Source organism: Diabrotica virgifera, chromosome 2, assembly GCF_917563875.1.
Source record: "Diabrotica virgifera virgifera chromosome 2, PGI_DIABVI_V3a".
NCBI lineage: Eukaryota > Metazoa > Arthropoda > Insecta > Coleoptera > Chrysomelidae > Diabrotica > Diabrotica virgifera.
In genome coordinates, this window is record NC_065444.1 from 256,507,222 (window position 1) to 256,526,642 (window position 19,421).

General features: G+C 32.9%; 1 protein-coding gene across 1 annotated transcript in view; it reads right to left on the reverse strand.

Annotated features, from left to right (window-relative positions):
• LOC126879849 (chaoptin-like) overlaps positions 1-19,421 on the reverse strand; it is a 331,796-nt gene that overhangs the window by 295,010 nt on the left and 17,365 nt on the right. The window lies entirely within an intron of this gene.

Consider the following 19,421-nt stretch of genomic DNA (forward strand, 5'->3'; position numbering starts at 1 on the left):
CTTACAAACCTTACAACAAAATTACAATGTACATCAAAATTAACATACCAGTAAAATCCATTAATTCAGATTTGTCGATTTTCTCCTCATTCTTCCTTTCATCCTCATCATTGGCGGATAATTATGTCGATAATGTAATTATACGTCGATAATTATATGGATTATGTTCCTACCAACGAGAAATTATAGAGAAACCTTTAGTAACAAGTTTTACCAAGGGTGTACTTTTTATGCCCACCCATATTTAACTCAAGATATTACTTTTATTTTTAAAAATATCGGTAAAACCAAATTAACATTCGATAAAGGACTGTATTTTTAACAATAAATAATTTTTGAAAAATTTGTAAACACGTAATAAATATGTTACAAGGGAATACGCATTAGGTGGACATTTTTTACCCACCCTTGGGCGTTTAAGGGTTAAGCCACTGTTGCTCTGAGCGCCTCAATTATAGGGTACAAGGTTTCTCCCCATGTGATAAACTGACGTGCTTGAGTAAGTGCAAAAATCCCCGCTTAGGCTTCCCTACCATAACAAAGAAAACAAGTATACAAACAAACAGATTTTGGAGCTGTGTCAATAACAAGGGTTGATAAATACAAATACCTGGGAACCTGCATTTCTGAAAATAATGACCGAACACAAATAAGATCCAGAATAGAAATAACAACAAATTTAGTTGTAATAAAAAAATATGAAAAAAATATTTTTAAGAAATGCTTTTCTTTAGTTACGAGTGACATTAAACATCATCATCATTCTCTTTGCCTTATCCCTATGCGGGGTCGGCTTCCCTAATTGCATTTCTCCACACAATTCTGTCTTGGGTCATATCAATGTTAATCCCCTTTACCAACATGTCCTGCCTTATCGCCTCCCCCCAGGTCTTCTTTGGTCTTCCTCTCCTACTCCTTCCAGGAATCTGCACTTCAGCTATTCTTCGTATTGGGTGATTAACGTCTCGACGTTGAACATGACCGAACCATCTTAACCTATGCTCTCTCATTTTGGCATCAATTGGTGTCACACCTAGACTTCCCCTAATATACTCATTTCTAATTTTATCCTTCTTTGTCACTCCACTCATCCATCTAAGCATTCTCATTTCCGCCACATGCATTCGTTGTTCCTCTTTCTTTTTCACTGCCCAACATTCAGTTCCGTACATCATAGCCGGTCTTATGGCTGTTTTATAGAATTTTCCCTTCAGCTTCATTGGAATTTTTCTGTCACACAACACACCACTCGCTTCTTTCCACTTCATCCATCCAGCCCTAATTCTACTGCATGCATCTCCATCTATTTCTCCATTACTCTGTAATACCGATCCTAGGTACTTAAAATTATTGCTTTTCACAATCATTTCACCATCCAAAGATACCATTTTATTTGTAGTAGCTCCATCTTTAAATGAACATTCCAAATACTTTGTTTTTGTCCTACTAAGTTTTAAACCTTTTTCCTCCAGAGCTTGTCTCCACTGTTCCAGTTTTTGTTCTAAGTCTCTTTCACTATTTCCTACTAACACGACATCATCAGCATACATTAAGCACCATGGAATGTTACCCTGTAGTTTCGCTGTTATCTGGTCCAAAACTAATGAGAATAAATACGGACTAAGCACAGAGCCTTGGTGCAATCCTACTTTCACATGAAATTTATCAGTCTCTCCCACACCTGTCCTAACACTAGTCGTTACTCCCTCATACATATCCCTCACAATCTTTACATATTCACCAGGGACTCCTTTCTTATTGAGTGCCCACCACAGAATCTCTCGAGGAACTCTATCATATGCTTTCTCAAGATCAATGAATACCATATGAGCGTTTGTTTCTTTACTCCTGTATTTTTCCATCAACTGCCTTATAATGAAAATTGCATCTGTTGTTGATCTACCCGAGTGACATTAAACATATTATAAGAAAATCAACTAAGAAACAAAAAATAAAAAAATGAAAAAATCTAACACATTCGTCAAAGAAAAGCGTGGCGCGTCTTCATCGAATAAACGGTTTTCGTCACTCGCAACTAAAGAAAAGCGTTTCTTAAAAATATTTTTTTCTTATATTTTTTTATTTTTTACTTTTTAGTCTTACACTTTTCAAACATTTAAATATATCGTCATGTTTATTAAAATATGTATAGGTAAAACATATTATGATGTACTAACATAAAAAGTAGTCGGAATCGGCAAAAAATTTGAAAATTTATTGTTTATTTATGAAGCATAACGTAAGAAATTAACGTAAAAAGTGAACTTATGTATATTTCATATCATTAGCTACAATCCGTAAAAGTTTCAAGTTTCTACATTGTAAAAAACAAGAGAATTTAAGCATTTTCCATTAAAATCGTTTTTTTTTATTTAATCAATTAATAAACAAAAAATATTTTATTGACTATTCGTGTATTGTTCCCGCGAATGCATATGTCTGCAAATTTTTAGTCATTTGCATTGGAGAAAAGGCAGTATAATTAGCGTACAAAGATTTGACCCAAACGATTGAACTAAAGAAAAGCGTTTAATTAATTAGTACGACAAAACGAATTCTAATGTTAATTGTAGCACAAAACGTCTCTACCGGTGGTTTTTCTAAGACTACGATAAAAACACGAATTTTTTGAATTCAAGTTTTGGTTGAAGTTTTTTTTCGTATCGTATTGAAATTTGACACGAATAAACGCCGATTTATATACAGTATGTCCCTGTAAGTGGTATCCATATGGAAAACTTTTTTATTATTAATTTTACGAAAAAAAGTTATTCTTTATAAAAAGCTCTGCATGGTCGAAAACCTAGATTTAACCATCAAATATCAAATTTTTTGAATATTATTCGAGGTATGTCAAAAAGTTTGAATTTCACTCAAGAGTAAAGTAGCTTTATTTTTCACAATATTGAAAATTGCTATTATGAAAAGTTGTTTGGAATTAAAAACTGTATTCTAGTATGCAACTACATCCTTCTAATTGAAATTTTTTTTTTTTTTTGAAAAGTTAAGGATAACTAACATTATTTTCAGTTATTTTAATTCAGATAACTCTTTATTATTAATTTATTATCTATCTAATATTATCTATTTAATATCATCTAGTCGGTGGTCGTCCTCGGCTTCTTTATAGTTTCTGGGCCTTCATTCCATGGTTTGTCTTGTCCACCGCCTATCTTGTGTTCTAGCTAAGTGCCTTGACCAGTTATTAATTTTACGAAAAAATGTGATTTTTAATAAAAAGTTCTGCAGGGTCTAAAATCTAAAATACAACCATCTTTTGTCAAATTTTATCAATTTTATACGAGGTATGTCAAAAAATATGAATTTCGCACAAGAGTAAAATACGTTTATTTTTCACAATATCGAAAATTGTTACTATAAAAAGTTATTTAGAATTAAAAACTATGTTTCAGTATGTAATTACATCCTTCTAATTGAAATATTCTGAACTATAAAGGTACTACTTTTGATCTAAATTTATCTTTTTTGACATACCTCGTATAAAATTGATAAAATTTGATATAAGATGGTTGTATTTTAAGTTTTAGGCCATCCAGAACTTTTTATTAAGAATCACTTTTTTTCGTAAAATTAATAATAAAAGAATTATCAGAATTGAAATAACTGAAAAAATAATGATATCCATAATTTCTCAAAAAAAAAAATTTTTTCAATTAGAAGGGTGTAATTGCATATTAAAATATAGTTTTTAATTCCAAACAACTTTTCATAATAGCAATTTCCAATATTACGAAAAATAAAGCTACTTTATTACTCTTGAGTGAAATTCAAACTTTTTGACATACCTCGTATAATATTCAAAAAATTTGATATTTGATGGTTAAATCTTAGTTTTTGAACTTTTTATAAAGCATAACTTTTTTTCGTAAAATTAATAATAAAAAAGTTTTGCATATGGATACAACTTACAGGGACATACTGTATAAACAAATATATGAGCGTTTAAAATTTGAAACTTTATTGTTTATTTATAAAGCATAACGTAAACAATTAACGTAAAAAGTTAATTTCAAATTATGTATAGTTCATATCATTAGCTACAATCCGTAAAAGTTTCAAGTTTCTACATTGTAAAAAACAAGAGAATTTAAGCATTTTCCATTAAAATCGTTTTTTTTTATTTAATCAATTAATAAACAAAAAATGTTTTATTGACTATTCGTGTATTGTTCCCGCGAATGCATATGTCTGCAAATTTTTAGTCATTTGCATTGGAGAAAAGGCAGTATAATTAGCGTACAAAGATTTGACCCAAACGATTGAACTAAAGAAAAGCGTTTAATTAATTAATACGACAAAACGAATTCTAATGTTAATTGTAGCACAAAACGTCTCTACCGGTGGTTTTTCTAAGACTACGATAAAAACACGAATTTTTTGAATTCAAGTTTTGGTTGAAGTTTTTTTTCGTATCGTATTGAAATTTGACACGAATAAACGCCGATTTATATACAGTATGTCCCTGTAAGTGGTATCCATATGGAAAACTTTTTTATTATTAATTTTACGAAAAAAAGTTATTCTTTATAAAAAGCTCTGCATGGTCGAAAACCTAAGATTTAACCATCAAATATCAAATTTTTTGAATATTATTCGAGGTATGTCAAAAAGTTTGAATTTCACTCAAGAGTAAAGTAGCTTTATTTTTCACAATATTGAAAATTGCTATTATGAAAAGTTGTTTGGAATTAAAAACTGTATTCTAGTATGCAATTACATCCTTCTAATTGAAATTTTTTTTTTTTTGAAAAGTTAAGGATAACTAACATTATTTTCAGTTATTTTAATTCAGATAACTCTTTAATTATTATTAATTTATTTTCTATCTAATATTATCTATTTAATATCATCTAGTCGGTGGTCGTCCTCGGCTTCTTTATAGTTTCTGGGCCTTCATTCCATGGTTTGTCTTGTCCACCGCCTATCTCGTGTTCTAGCTAAGTGCCTTGACCAGTTATTAATTTTACGAAAAAAAGTGATTTTTAATAAAAAGTTCTGCAGGGTCTAAAATCTAAAATACAACCATCTTTTGTCAAATTTTATCAATTTTATACGAGGTATGTCAAAAAATATGAATTTCGCTCAAGAGTAAAATACGTTTATTTTTCACAATATCGAAAATTGTTACTATAAAAAGTTATTTAGAATTAAAAACTATGTTTCAGTATGTAATTACATTCTTCTAATTGAAATATTCTGAACTATAAAGGTACTACTTTTGATCTAAATTTATCTTTTTTGACATACCTCGTATAAAATTGATAAAATTTGATATAAGATGGTTGTATTTTAAGTTTTAGGCCATCCAGAACTTTTTATTAAGAATCACTTTTTTTCGTAAAATTAATAATAAAAGAATTATCAGAATTGAAATAACTGAAAAAACAATGATATCCATAATTTCTCAAAAAAAATTTTTTTCAATTAGAAGGGTGTAATTGCATATTAAAATATAGTTTTTAATTCCAAACAACTTTTCATAATAGCAATTTCCAATATTACGAAAAATAAAGCTACTTTATTACTCTTGAGTGAAATTCAAACTTTTTGACATACCTCGTATAATATTCAAAAAATTTGATATTTGATGGTTAAATCTTAGTTTTTGAACTTTTTATAAAGAATAACTTTTTTTCGTAAAATTAATAATAAAAAAGTTTTGCATATGGATACAACTTACAGGGACATACTGTATAAACAAATATATGAGCGTTTAAAATTTGAAACTTTATTGTTTATTTATAAAGCATAACGTAAACAATTAACGTAAAAAGTTAATTTGAAATTATGTATAGTTCATATCATTAGCTACAATCCGTAAAAGTTTCAAGTTTCTACATTGTAAAAAACAAGAGAATTTAAGCATTTTCCATTAAAATCGTTTTTTTTATTTAATCAATTAATAAACAAAAAATGTTTTATTGACTATTAGTGTATTGTTCCCGCGAATGCATACGTCTGCAAATTTTTAGTCATTTGCATTGAAGAAAAGGCAGTATAATTAGCGTCCAAAGATTTGACCCAAACGATTGAACTAAAGAAAAGCGTTTAATTAATTAATACGACAAAACGAATTCTAATGTTAATTGTAGCACAAAACGTCTCTACCGGTGGTTTTTCTAAGACTACGATAAAAACACGAATTTTTTGAATTCAAGTTTTGGTTGAAGTTTTGTTTCGTATCGTATTGAAATTTGACACGAATAAACGCCGATTTATATACAGTATGTCCCTGTAAGTGGGGGGGAGAGTGGGAAGAATTCGGTATATATAAAAAGTATCGAAAACCTCCACTTTTCACCCTCCGTAACTCTGGAACCGTTGATTTTACAACAATTATGTATAGAACATTTCTTACGCTAAAGCATAGTTTTAGAAATATTGACGAAAAACTTAAAAAAACTACTAATTTACCGATTTCTCCCCCATCTCCCCCCCAAACCGGACGCTCAAAATGGTGTAACTTTTTACCGAACAATATGTGGACCATATAGAACAATTTGGTGTTGAAGGAAAACTATTATTTTGGATGTCTGGGTTAGGCCTTTTCTTGGACCAATTATACACTCGCGATCATAAAATCCGGGTCACCTTAAAAATCACCAATATTTCATTTTTAACAAGCTTTATCGTAAATAATAATAACACAAATACAAACTAATACATGTTTCTGACAATTGTTGTCGGCTTAGCGATTTCCTTTGTAAAAAAGAATTCCAAAATTGACGATTTCGCGGAAAAGTGAAAACGTGTCAAAATGAACGGTATCTATAACTGTCAAACGCAGCGAACACCGTTTATTATTGTCGTCTTAATTGTTCATTAGTGTCATTATTAGTGTTTATTATTGTTTATTTTTTGCCAAAAGTGCCTTTGGCTGTTGTTGAAACGGCACGAATTGTTGCGCTTATGGAAGACGGTCACGCTCAACGGCAAGTCGCAAGAACTGTTGGTGTAAGGCTTTCTACGGTTCAACGAGTACTTCGTACTTCAACGATTTCAGGAGACGGGTTTGCTAACCAGACGGCCTGGCTCTGGACCAAGAAGAAAGACCACGACACGAGATGACCGTTTCCTTGTGTTTCAAGCTTTACGAAACCGGACCTCAACTGCAGTTATGCATCGAAATCGTCTACAGGAAGTGCGAAATTGCAACGTTAGCGTTGCAACAGTCAGGAAAAAACTTCGCTCTTCTGGACTATCTTCTCGGATAATGGCTACAGGACCGCCACTTCGCCGGGAGGATCGAGTTGCACGACTAGCTTTTGCTCGACAATACGCGCATTGGGGAATTAACAATTGGAGCAGTGTTATTCTCAGATGAATCCCGTTTCTGCCTAACTGGATCCGATGGACGTGTAAGAGTTTGGAGGAGAACCGGCTAACGATTTTCACAAGCTTGCATTGCTCCAAGAATGCCATTTGGTGATGGCTCGGTTATGGCTTGGGGAGTTGTGGCTTCCGACTTCCGCACAGAGTTACCTTTTGTCGAAAATGGGTCCTTAACTGCACGAAGGTACATTACGGAGATTCTGGAGGAGCATGTTATGCCCGCCATGGTGGGGCTTGGAGAAGATGCCGTTTTTATGCAGGATAACGCGCGACCGCACGTTGCCAGGATCAGTATGCAATACTTGGACGAGGTTGGAATTACGAGGTTACCCTGGCCAGCTAGGTCTCCGGACATAAATCCTATCGAACATATCTGGGACGATTTGAAAAAACGTATTCAATCCCATATACCTTCTCCTAATAACGCACAGGAGCTTAAGGATCTGTTAGTTAGAGAGTGGAATAACATACCACAACATCTAATCCGGAGTAAAATTGAAAGTATGCCCCATCGTCTGCAAGAGGTTATTAGAGCAAGGGGAGGCAATACACGAATTAGATATTGAAATTTCACTGATATTCTACCACGTTCTGTACTTTCCATTTTTTTTCGTTTGTCTGAATTATCAACAATTTTATTTGTTATCTGCTGTTTCAATAAAAATAATAAAAAACCGTTTTTTTTCAAACAAACATTGATGACAAATAAAAAATACATTAGCTTAGCCTAAAAAAATGTTATTACTGTACCAGAGTCAAAAATGTTCAAGAAACTTGGAATTTTCAGGGTGACCCGGATTTTATGATCGCGAGTGTATTATACTACCTCCGTAACTTTGGAACCGTTCATTTTAGGAGGTCCATGTCACCAGCCCCCCCTTTTTGATTTGAGGGTAAAAAAAAGCTCATTCGTTTGTATTGCGTTAGTACTGGATTGTATCACCCTTCATTCGTTTGTACTGCCCCCACCCTTTTAATTCTGCCTGGAGGGGCTGGTGACATGCCATCCCCCCTTTTTCGATTTGAGGGTCAAAAAATAGCTCATTCGTTTGTATTGCGTTAGTACTGGATTGTATCACCCTTCATTCGTTTGTACTGCCCCCACCCTTTTAAATCTGCCTGGAGGGGCTGGTGACATGCCATCCCCCCCTTTTTCGATCTGGGGGTCCGGGATGGGTATGTTCGTTTGTACTGCGTTAGTATCGGATTGTATCGCCCTTATTTTGTTTGTACTGCCCCCACCCGTCTAGATTGGCCTGGGGGGGCCAGTGACATGCTACCCTCTACTCTGCACTTTTTGCCTTCTGAATGTCGAAAATAGGCTATTTCGTTTGTACTGCGTTAGTACTGGATTGTATCACCCTTCATTCGTTTGTACTGCCTCCACCCTTTTAAATCTGCCTGGAGGGGCTGGTGACATGCCATCCCCCACTTTTTCGATATGGGGGTTTGGGATGGGTATGTTCGTTTGTACTACGTTAGTATCGGATTGTGTCGCCCTTATTTTGTTTGTACCGCCCCCACCCGTCTAGATTGGCCTGGGGGGCCAGTGACATGCTACCCCTCTACTATGCATTCTTTGCCATCTGAATGTCAGAAATAGGCTATTTCGTTTGTACTGCGTTAGTACTGGATTGTACCGCCCTTATTTTGTTTGTACTACCCCTACCCTTCAACATTTAAAACAGAGAAGGATTAGTGCTAGGAGTAAGGACACAAAATCAGCCAAACCTTGCACATAGTAACACCGTGGGTGTAAAATTTGGTAAATTCGTCAAAAATGAAATAAATTAAATTTTGAAACTGAAAAACAGGCTTGCAAGCCACTCTCCACTCTCCATGGGGAATGGAAATTTACCCCCTCAGATGGATCTCGGAGTAGTAGCGATTTGAAAAATGGTACATGTATTTGTTGGAGAGATATTTTGAACACCATTTTCAATCAGAAATCAGAGCAGCGACCTTGTCTTTTCCTACTAGGAAGAAATTTATCCATCCCCTCAATAAATTTTACAGTTTCAGACGCTATCGATATGAAAATCAAAGATCTTATGCGGCGCATTCCGAAATGCACTCTTCGTTGTACAACTTCAACCTCTCTGGATAACTGATTAACTGAAACATACATACGGCAGAATTCATTGGAATCGAAAATTATTAAAAGTATTTGGAACATTAAATGAAAAATATTGAATGGGTTGCATATGTGAGTCCATATTAAATATAGTAATGAAACACAGACTTACTCACAATCATTTAATTATACTTTTACGACCGGTTTCGATCTCTACAATATACAGATCATCTTCAGGTCGGCGTTACAAGTAGTTAAATGCTACAATAAGAGAAAACTTGTGTTAGACCAGTGTCTGATTGAAAAGATGTTAATAGAAAGCCAAATTTAAAAATTTTTTATAAAATTTTTTGAAATAAAGGTTTGCAACTGTTGGCATTTCAGAATATTGGTATATACAAAGTCAAACCTATGAGTAAAAATGCTCATAGGCATGTATGTGCAAATGGGTGCATACAGTTTGAATTTGTTGAGATTAAAATTTTTAACCATTAAAAAACAAAATAAACATAAACTGACTTAAATATGCTTCCAAATTCAAAGTAGTAATAATAAAAGAGATAGTAATATTGTTCTAATCTACTTACATGCCGTTACAAGGATTGCGTTGCAACTTAGTTGTTGTCATATTAGTACGTCCAAATTATGCTAATTGGTTTGTTGGGATAGTGATAGGGTAAACAGACATGTTACGTAGGTTAAAACATAGTAAGATTTCAAATTTGGAATTGATCCTGAAGGAAGATGCGTATGTGAAACGGGTGATGTTTTGTTCGAATGGAGAAAGACAATGCTCCAGGAGTTGCGTATTAATTGTAGCAAAGTATGAAATGTTATTCTAGGATCTTGTACAAATGTGATGGTCTAAGCTCGTAGATGTTATACGATGCGGGCAGAGGTCAAAGTATAGGACATGACAAATAGGAAATTGTTGTCATAAATTAATACAATTTAAGATATGTTGTTCTCAGTAAATTAACTGAGGGATGTCATAAGTATAATAATATCATAATATTATGAAGTAGTAAGTGCCATACACTATGAAACTATGAAGTGTATAGAAATAAAGGGAAACTAGTTAGTTAAATGAAAAAATTATTATCAAAACATCGGTTAAGAAACTGTAAATTGAAAAATTTCAAAAAGGTAAGAAATTGATAAAATTAAAGAATATTTTGTTTGAGCTATTGTATAATGGGATATGTACAAAGAAAAAGAAAGAAACGAAATATTAATGGAAGGGTGTAGGCACTTACTTGAGAATAGTTTTTTTTTTTTTTTTTTTTTTTTTTTGAAAAAAAAAAAAAAAAAAAAAAAAAAAAAAACTATTCTCAAGTAAGTGCCTACACCCTTCCATTAATATTTCGTTTCTTTCTTTTTCTTTGTACATATCCCATTATACAATAGCTCAAACAAAATATTCTTTAATTTTATCAATTTCTTACCTTTTTGAAATTTTTCAATTTACAGTTTCTTAACCGATGTTTTGATAATAATTTTTTCATTTAACTAACTAGTTTCCCTTTATTTCTATACACTTCATAGTTTCATAGTGTATGGCACTTACTACTTCATAATATTATGATATTATTATACTTATGACATCCCTCAGTTAATTTACTGAGAACAACATATCTTAAATTGTATTAATTTATGACAACAATTTCCTATTTGTCATGTCCTATACTTTGACCTCTGCCCGCATCGTATAACATCTACGAGCTTAGACCATCACATTTGTACAAGATCCTAGAATAACATTTCATACTTTGCTACAATTAATACGCAACTCCTGGAGCATTGTCTTTCTCCATTCGAACAAAACATCACCCGTTTCACATACGCATCTTCCTTCAGGATCAATTCCAAATTTGAAATCTTACTATGTTTTAACCTACGTAACATGTCTGTTTACCCTATCACTATCCCAACAAACCAATTAGCATAATTTGGACGTACTAATATGACAACAACTAAGTTGCAACGCAATCCTTGTAACGGCATGTAAGTAGATTAGAACAATATTACTATCTCTTTTATTATTACTACTTTGAATTTGGAAGCATATTTAAGTCAGTTTATGTTTATTTTGTTTTTTAATGGTTAAAAATTTTAATCTCAACAAATTCAAACTGTATGCACCCATTTGCACATACATGCCTATGAGCATTTTTACTCATAGGTTTGACTTTGTATATACCAATATTCTGAAATGCCAACAGTTGCAAACCTTTATTTCAAAAAATTTTATAAAAAATTTTTAAATTTGGCTTTCTATTAACATCTTTTCAATCAGACACTGGTCTAACACAAGTTTTCTCTTATTGTAGCATTTAACTACTTGTAACGCCGACCTGAAGATGATCTGTATATTGTAGAGATCGAAACCGGTCGTCAAAGTATAATTAAATGATTGTGAGTAAGTCTGTGTTTCATTACTATATTAAATGAAAAATTCCCACAATCAATATCTTTCTTACCATCTAATGTCAGAGACCCGATAACAGTAATTGCAGCTGCTATGTTATGGTAATTTGTTTTCTAGAAAGGTTTGTATTGTTCATTTATGACTGCAATAAGATTCGGAATTTCCGTATTTCATTATTTGTAAAATAAATATAGTGTCAAAAACTTGCTTATACATTTGACGGGACACGCGCCAACTCGTAAATTTTAATGACAACAATTTTCAAATCAAAATGTACACCGGCCAATTCGTAACTTTTTTTTACCTGACCTGCCATAAGAGGCTACAGTAGCGAGCAACAGGTAGCAGCAAACGCGTTCCAATATTGCGGCTCTAATTTTGAATATTTTGTCGAGATATTTGGCACACATATTCGTAATATAATAAAGAATGGCGGTTCAGAGCCCAATTTTAGAAATATGTTAGTACGTGGAAATTACTCTATAACTAAATAAAATATTGAAAAAAGGAGCCTGTACCGCCATTAAGAAGAAAAAAATAATAAACTTTCTTCAAATAAACTTTTTTATCGCATGCCTAGATTTTGTGTAATCTTGGAACCACTAAAATTTTTTATTTCTAACAAGAAATCGAACATATTATAACTAAATAACTAATTAGGCAACATAGAGAAATTATCAGTGTCATTTTGACAAACCTGCGTCAGATTTTTTCTAATTTGTTCTGTCATCTTTATTGATATCAGTCCAGTGCAGTTGTGTGTTAATTTAAGAATTCGTTATAGTTGTTTCATAGGAAAATAGTGTTTATTGATAGTTATTTATTATATTTTTGTTGTTGTTGTATAAGTTGTTGGCCTGTTTGAAATAATAGATTGTTGTTAATTGTGTTTTAGTTCAGTTCTATGTAGGTAGGTAAGTATATTTTACGTAAAAACATTTCGAATTCTAATGCGAGTATAAAGATTTAGGAGGATATTTTATTTTTAACATATTATCAATAGTTTAACGAAATGGGAAAAGTTAATCAAACGACAAATAAAGCGAATAATTCCAAGAAAAAGTCCATTAAAAGCCGTGCCAAAATTATGAGAACATCGAAATTGGAGCCACCACAAATTTTAACAATGTAAGTACCTATGAGAAGTAATCTACTGTTGTCATACATAAAAAAAGTGTGAAAAGTTGTTTGAAAATGCCAATTTTTTTAGGTAGATATTCATAGTCCTGTCGCCAAGGGGGTACAACGGCCTCCTTTATTCAGATGGTCTTACCCAAGATTTTTTTATGTATCTTGACCCGTAGAACACGAATTTGTTGGGTAACAGTTGATCCGGATGTCGATAAGATTGTTATAAACAAAGAACTTGAGGAATTACATAACAGCGATTTCTCGCAAAACAAAACATTTTTTTTGTATTTTTTGGGTCATTCTAAGCAAAAACTTTTCTGACAAGTTTTTTCGTAGGATGCATAGTTTTCGAGATAAACGCAGTTGAACTTAAAATCGAAAAATTGCAATTTTTGAACCCGAAAAAATTTATTTTTGCTAAAGGTGATACAGTAGCGATCAACAGGTAGCAAAAACGCGTTCCAAGATTGCGGCTGTAATTTTGAATATTTTTTCGAGATATTTGGCACACGTATTCGTAATAAAATAAAGAATGGCGGTACAGGGCCCAATTTGAAAAATATATTAATATGTGGAAATTACTCTGTAATTAAATACAATATTAAAAAAACGAGCCTGTACCGCCATTAAGAAGAACAAAAAAATACAATTTCTTCAAATAAACTTTTTTATCCGATGCCTAGATTTTGTGTAATTTTGGAACTACTAAAATTTTTTATTTCATTAGTAGTTCCAAAATGACACAAAATATAAAAAGTGCAGGAGCTAACAATGCTGAGGAAGATCTATCAGGCTGCATCTCACTTCCCGCCTGTCCAGCACGGTAAAATTCCAACAAAGCTTAGTTCCGAATACTCAGATTACGAGTAGAACTAATCAAAATAATAAATAATCATTCCATGAAGTACGACTTAACCTGGTAGATTTCCCTCGGCCTTCTTAGCTCCGGCAATTCGTTGGCTTGCAAATTTTAGAAGCCACAAGCCACGATTGGTTTAACCAGAAGACTAGTTCTAAGTTTTATTTTATTTTTGATATTGTTAATATTAGAAGTAAAACTTTCGTTCGTCTTTAGCAGATACCGCCACGGCATTCATGCCATCATTTCGTTGTGAACCATAACGGTAGCCCGAATTTTAGTAGTTCAAAGAGAATGAAATATGCACCTCTGATGGGACCCTAAGAAGGGTTAAATGGTGTTCTAGAGTGCCTTTGGCGCTCTATGAACTAAATAAAATAAGACTGCTCTCGTTTCGCTTCACAATGAAATTATTATTTATTATTATTTTTTCGTACAAATACCTATGTTAACATAAAATTTTCACCCATTTGGGTTTATTTTTATAAATATTTATTTACTAATAACAAAATTGTTTTCGGTTACTTCCATTTAACGCGCCTATGAGTTAAATTGTCAATAATATTAATCTTACATAATGTCAAAGATTACCAATGTTGCCAAAGTTTATGATACTATCTCCCGAAGTTATATTTTATTGCTACCTGTTGATCGCTACTGTTTACTCTTAAATCTAAACCGAATGTTTCTTGGTTCGCTTAAAAACATTATATTTTTGTACTATATGTACCTATAAAAAATACCAAAAATTGAAATATCTTAATAAAATAATTGAAACAATATTATAGTGTTTCATTAACACGTGTTAAAATATTATTTCCATCAAATATAGCTCTACACGAGCTTGGTTTTTATTAAGTAATTGTAAATTTAATATTTTTTAGATGTTTAGCAATGATAAATTATTTAAATCCATCTGATAATTTAAAATCAAAGAGATTTTCCATATGTTTATTTCAAGTCTAAAAGATTATACCTTTATTTAGTTACGAATTCACCGGTAGTTGATCGGTTACCGAAAAATTACCTGAGAGGGTCAGAGTTACCAATTGGATTAAAATAGTTACGAATTCACCGGGACCCATTTGACGCACTGTCCGTCAACGTGTTAATTGACTCTACAGATTCAGTGCCAAAACGAGACATTTTTATAGAAAAATATTTGCAAGTATATTAAATGCCAAACTGACCTATTAAATAAACAATGACATTGCAATTTTCGATTTCTACTATGGAATTATCGCTGTATAGACCAGGGCGGATCTGTTTTGAGGTGGATGTGAGAGGTGGCATTCCGATTTTTGCAGATAAAATTAGGTGACAACTTCAGTAATTATAATTGACTTAGGCTCCTTCTCAAATATGTTTGAAACATTATTAAAAAAATTTAAATATTTAAAAATTTCGAAAAACATCGATTTTTTTCAACTTTCATTGCTTGTAACTTAAAAACGATTCATTTTGGAACAAAGTCATAGGGAAATAAAATAAAGATAATTGAATTTTGTATGATATACGACACGACTGGTATAAAACATCTTAAATGATTATCCTTTCTGCAAAATAGCAATAAATACAAAACAAGAGGGCAAAATAAACCTCTTTTTATTCAATGTTTTTCAACCAGAACCTTCGTATTTTACTTAGAAAATTCTTACAACATACTCAATCCGTCCACCAAATTTAATTAAAATCGACAAAATAGATTTTGCATAATAATTTTGCAATCTAAATTTTTTTAGAAAAAGTTCAAATTTTTTAAAAACTTTCTGAACAAAAAGTAGACCTGTTAGAAGTTTGCTAATTTTTTTACATACCGAGAGGTACTTTACCAATCCAATACACTTTACAAAATTAAAATCGGATTATTGAAGCGGCCTCAGCACTGTTTTAAGGATATAAACAATTTTTTTGTTTATAAACAAATATAGTGAGGACGTTTGAGTTGGAATAAATTCATTTTCTCGAGAATGGGCAACTCTGGAGATAAATCCCTAAACAGGTCGATTTTTATATTTAAATTATAATTTTTGGGATGTCTACCATACTACTAACGTCATCCATCTGGGTGTGATGACGTAATCGATGATTTTTTTAAACGAAAATGTGGGTGGTGTGCTAGCTTATTTGAAACATTATTCAATTCTCTATTTATTACATAATTATTTATACAGAGTGCCCAAATTTTTTTTAAATTAATTGAGACAAACAGAAGAAAGTATTTAATTTAGTTAATTCGAGATACATTTTACTGTTGTCCTAAAACAGAAAAAAATGTTTATTTGATAAATAACAGAAAAATGAATTTATTCGTATTTATTAACTCAAACGTCCTCACTGTATTTGTTTATAAGCCAAAAAATTGTGTATAACTTTAAAACATTGCTGAGGCCGATTAAATAAACCAACTTAAGTTCTGTAAAGTGTATTAGATAGGTAGGGCGTATCTTTATATGTAAAAAAACTAGCAAACTTCTAAATAATGGTCTACTTTTTGTTCAGAAAGTTTATAAAAAATTTTAACTTTTTTAAAAAAATTTAGATTGCAAAATTATTATGCAAAATCTATTAAGTGTATTTTATAGTCGTATATCATAAAAAATTCAATTATCTTTATTTTATTTCCCTACGACTTTGTTCCAAAATGAATGGTTTTAAAAACGATTGAAAAGTTTTCAACAGAGAGGTTGAAATTGTACAACGAAGAGTGCATTTCGGAATGCGCCGCATGAGATCTTTGATTTTCATATCGATAGCGTGTAAAACTGTAAAATTTATTGAGGGGATGGATAAATTTCTTCCTAGTAGGAAAAGGCAAGGTCGCTCCTCTGATTTCTGATCGAAAATGGTGTTCAAAATATCTCCAACAAATACATGTAGCATTTTTCAAATCGGTAGCGTAGAACTACTCCGAGATCCATCTGAGGGTGTAACTTTCCATTCCCCATGGAGAGTGGCTAGCAAGCCTGTTTTTCAGTTTCAAAATGTAATTCGTTACATTTTTGACGAATTTACCAAATTTTACACCCGCGGTGTTACTATAATAGTTTTGGCTAATTTGGTGTCCTTACTCCTAGCATTAATCCTCCCCTGTTTTAAATGTAGAAGGGTAGCATGTCACTGGCCCCCAGGCCAATCTAGACGGGTGGGGGCGGTAAAAACAAAATAAGGGCGATACAATCCGATACTAACGCAGTACAAACGAACATACCCATCCCGGACCACCATATCTAAAAAGGGGGGATGGCATGTCACCAGCCCCTCCAGACAGATTTAAAAGGGTGGAGGCAGTACAAACGAATGAAGAGTGATACAATCCAGTACTAACGCAGTACAAACGAAATAGCCTATTTTCGACGTTCAGAAGGCAAAGAGTGCAGAGTAGAGGGTAGCATGTCGCTGGCCCCCCCAGGCCAATCTAGACGGGTGGGGGCGGTACAAACCAAATAAGGGCAATACAATCCGATACTAACGCAGTACAAACGAACATACCCATCCCGGACCCCGTGATCGAAAAAGGGATCCCCCTCCAGTCAGATTTAAAAGGGTGGGGCAGTACAAATGGATGAAGGGTGATACAATCCAGTACTAACGCAGTACAAACGAAATAGCCTACTTTCGACGTCAGATGGCAAAAAGTGCAGATTAGAGGAGTAGCATGTCACTGGCCCCCCCAGGCCAATCTAGACGGGTGGGGGCGGTACAAACAAAATAAGGGCGATACAATCCGATACTATCGTAGTACAAACGAGCATACGCATCCCGGACCCCCATATCAAAAAAGGTGGGGATGGCATGTCACCAGCCCCTCCAGGCAGATTTAAAAGGGTGGAGTCAGTACAAAAGAATGAAGGGTGATACAATCCAGTACTAACGCAGTACAAACGAAATAGCCTATTTTCGACATTCAGAAGGCAAAAAGTGCAGAGTAGAGGGTAGCATGTCACTGGCCCCCCTAGGCCAATCTAGACGGGTGGGGGCAGTACAAACAAAATAAGGACGATACAATCCGATACTAACGCAGTACAAACGAACATACCCATCCCGGACCTTCAGATCGAAAAAGGGGGGGATGGCATGTCACCAGACCCTCCAAGCAGATTTAAAAGGGTGGGGGCAGTATAAACGAATGAAGGGTGATACAATCCAGTATTAACGCAATACAAACGAATGAACCTTTTTTTGACCCTCAAATCGAGAAAGGGGGGGATGGCATGTCACCAGCCCCTCCAGGCAGATTTAAAAGGGTGGGGGCAGTACAAACGAATGAAGGGTGATACAATCCAGTACTAACGCAATACAAACGAATGAGCTTTTTTTTACCCTTAAATTGAAAAAGGAGGGGGCTGGTGCCATGGACCTCATTTTAGGAGGGTTATGCATATGGCCTTTTTTATTTTAAATTTAATGTAGAACAATTTTGTGTAGAAGGTTGTTCATGCTAAACCGCTTAGTTTTAGAAATATTGATGAAAAACGTAAAAAACTACGAATTTGCAAATTTCTCCCCCCTCTCCCCCCCCCCCCCAACCCGACGCTCAAAATGGTGTGACTTTTTTCTGAACATTATGTGGACCATATAGAACAATTTGGTGTTGGAGGATAATTTTCACTTTGGATGTCTGGGTTTGGGTCTAACTATACCATACTATACGTAAAAATATTTCGAATCCTAATGCGAATATACAGAGAGAGTCTGTAAAGTGGAATAAATTCAATATCTCAAATACTAATTGTTTTTTTGGAAAATGCTCAGACCCGTCGATTAGTATTTCAAATTGTCCTTTTTGACATTCAATAAAAATGTATACAGGGTGTCCCAATTTAGAGATATGATGTCATCGTCGATTTTCTTAAATGGCAACACTGTCATTTTGATAGCTAATTTGATAGGGTTTGTAAAGTTATACATAACTGCAAAATATCAAATTTTTATTCTCTACCATTTACAAGATAATAGAAAATAAAAAAGTTATATCTGTAATTTGGAATATATTCAATAATTAAAATACTAACTGTTTTTTTGAAAAATGCTCAGACCCGTCGATTAGTATATCAAATTGTCATTTTTGACATATAATAATAATGTATACAGGGTGTCCCAATTTAGAGATATGACGTCATCGTTGATTTTCTTAAATGGCAACACTATCATTTTGATAGCTATTTTGATAGCGTGTGTAAAGTTATACACATCTGAAAAATTTCAAAATTTTATTCCCTACCATTTACAAGATAATAAAAAATAACAAAGTTATGAAGAACAAGAAGTAATCAAATAATAATTGAATTTATTTATTTCAATTAAGCAAATGCTCATAACGTTGCCCATTGACAATTTGACAATAATTGAGGGCAACATTATGAGTTTTTGCTTAATTTATTGAAATAATTAAATTCAATTATTAGTTGATTACTTCTTTTTCATAACTTTGTTATTTTTTATTATCATCTAAATGGTAGAGAATACAAATTTGAAATTTTGCAGTTGTGTATAACTTTACACACCCTATCAAAATAGCTATCAAAATGACAGTGTTGCCATTTAAGAAAATCAACGATGACGTCATATCTCTA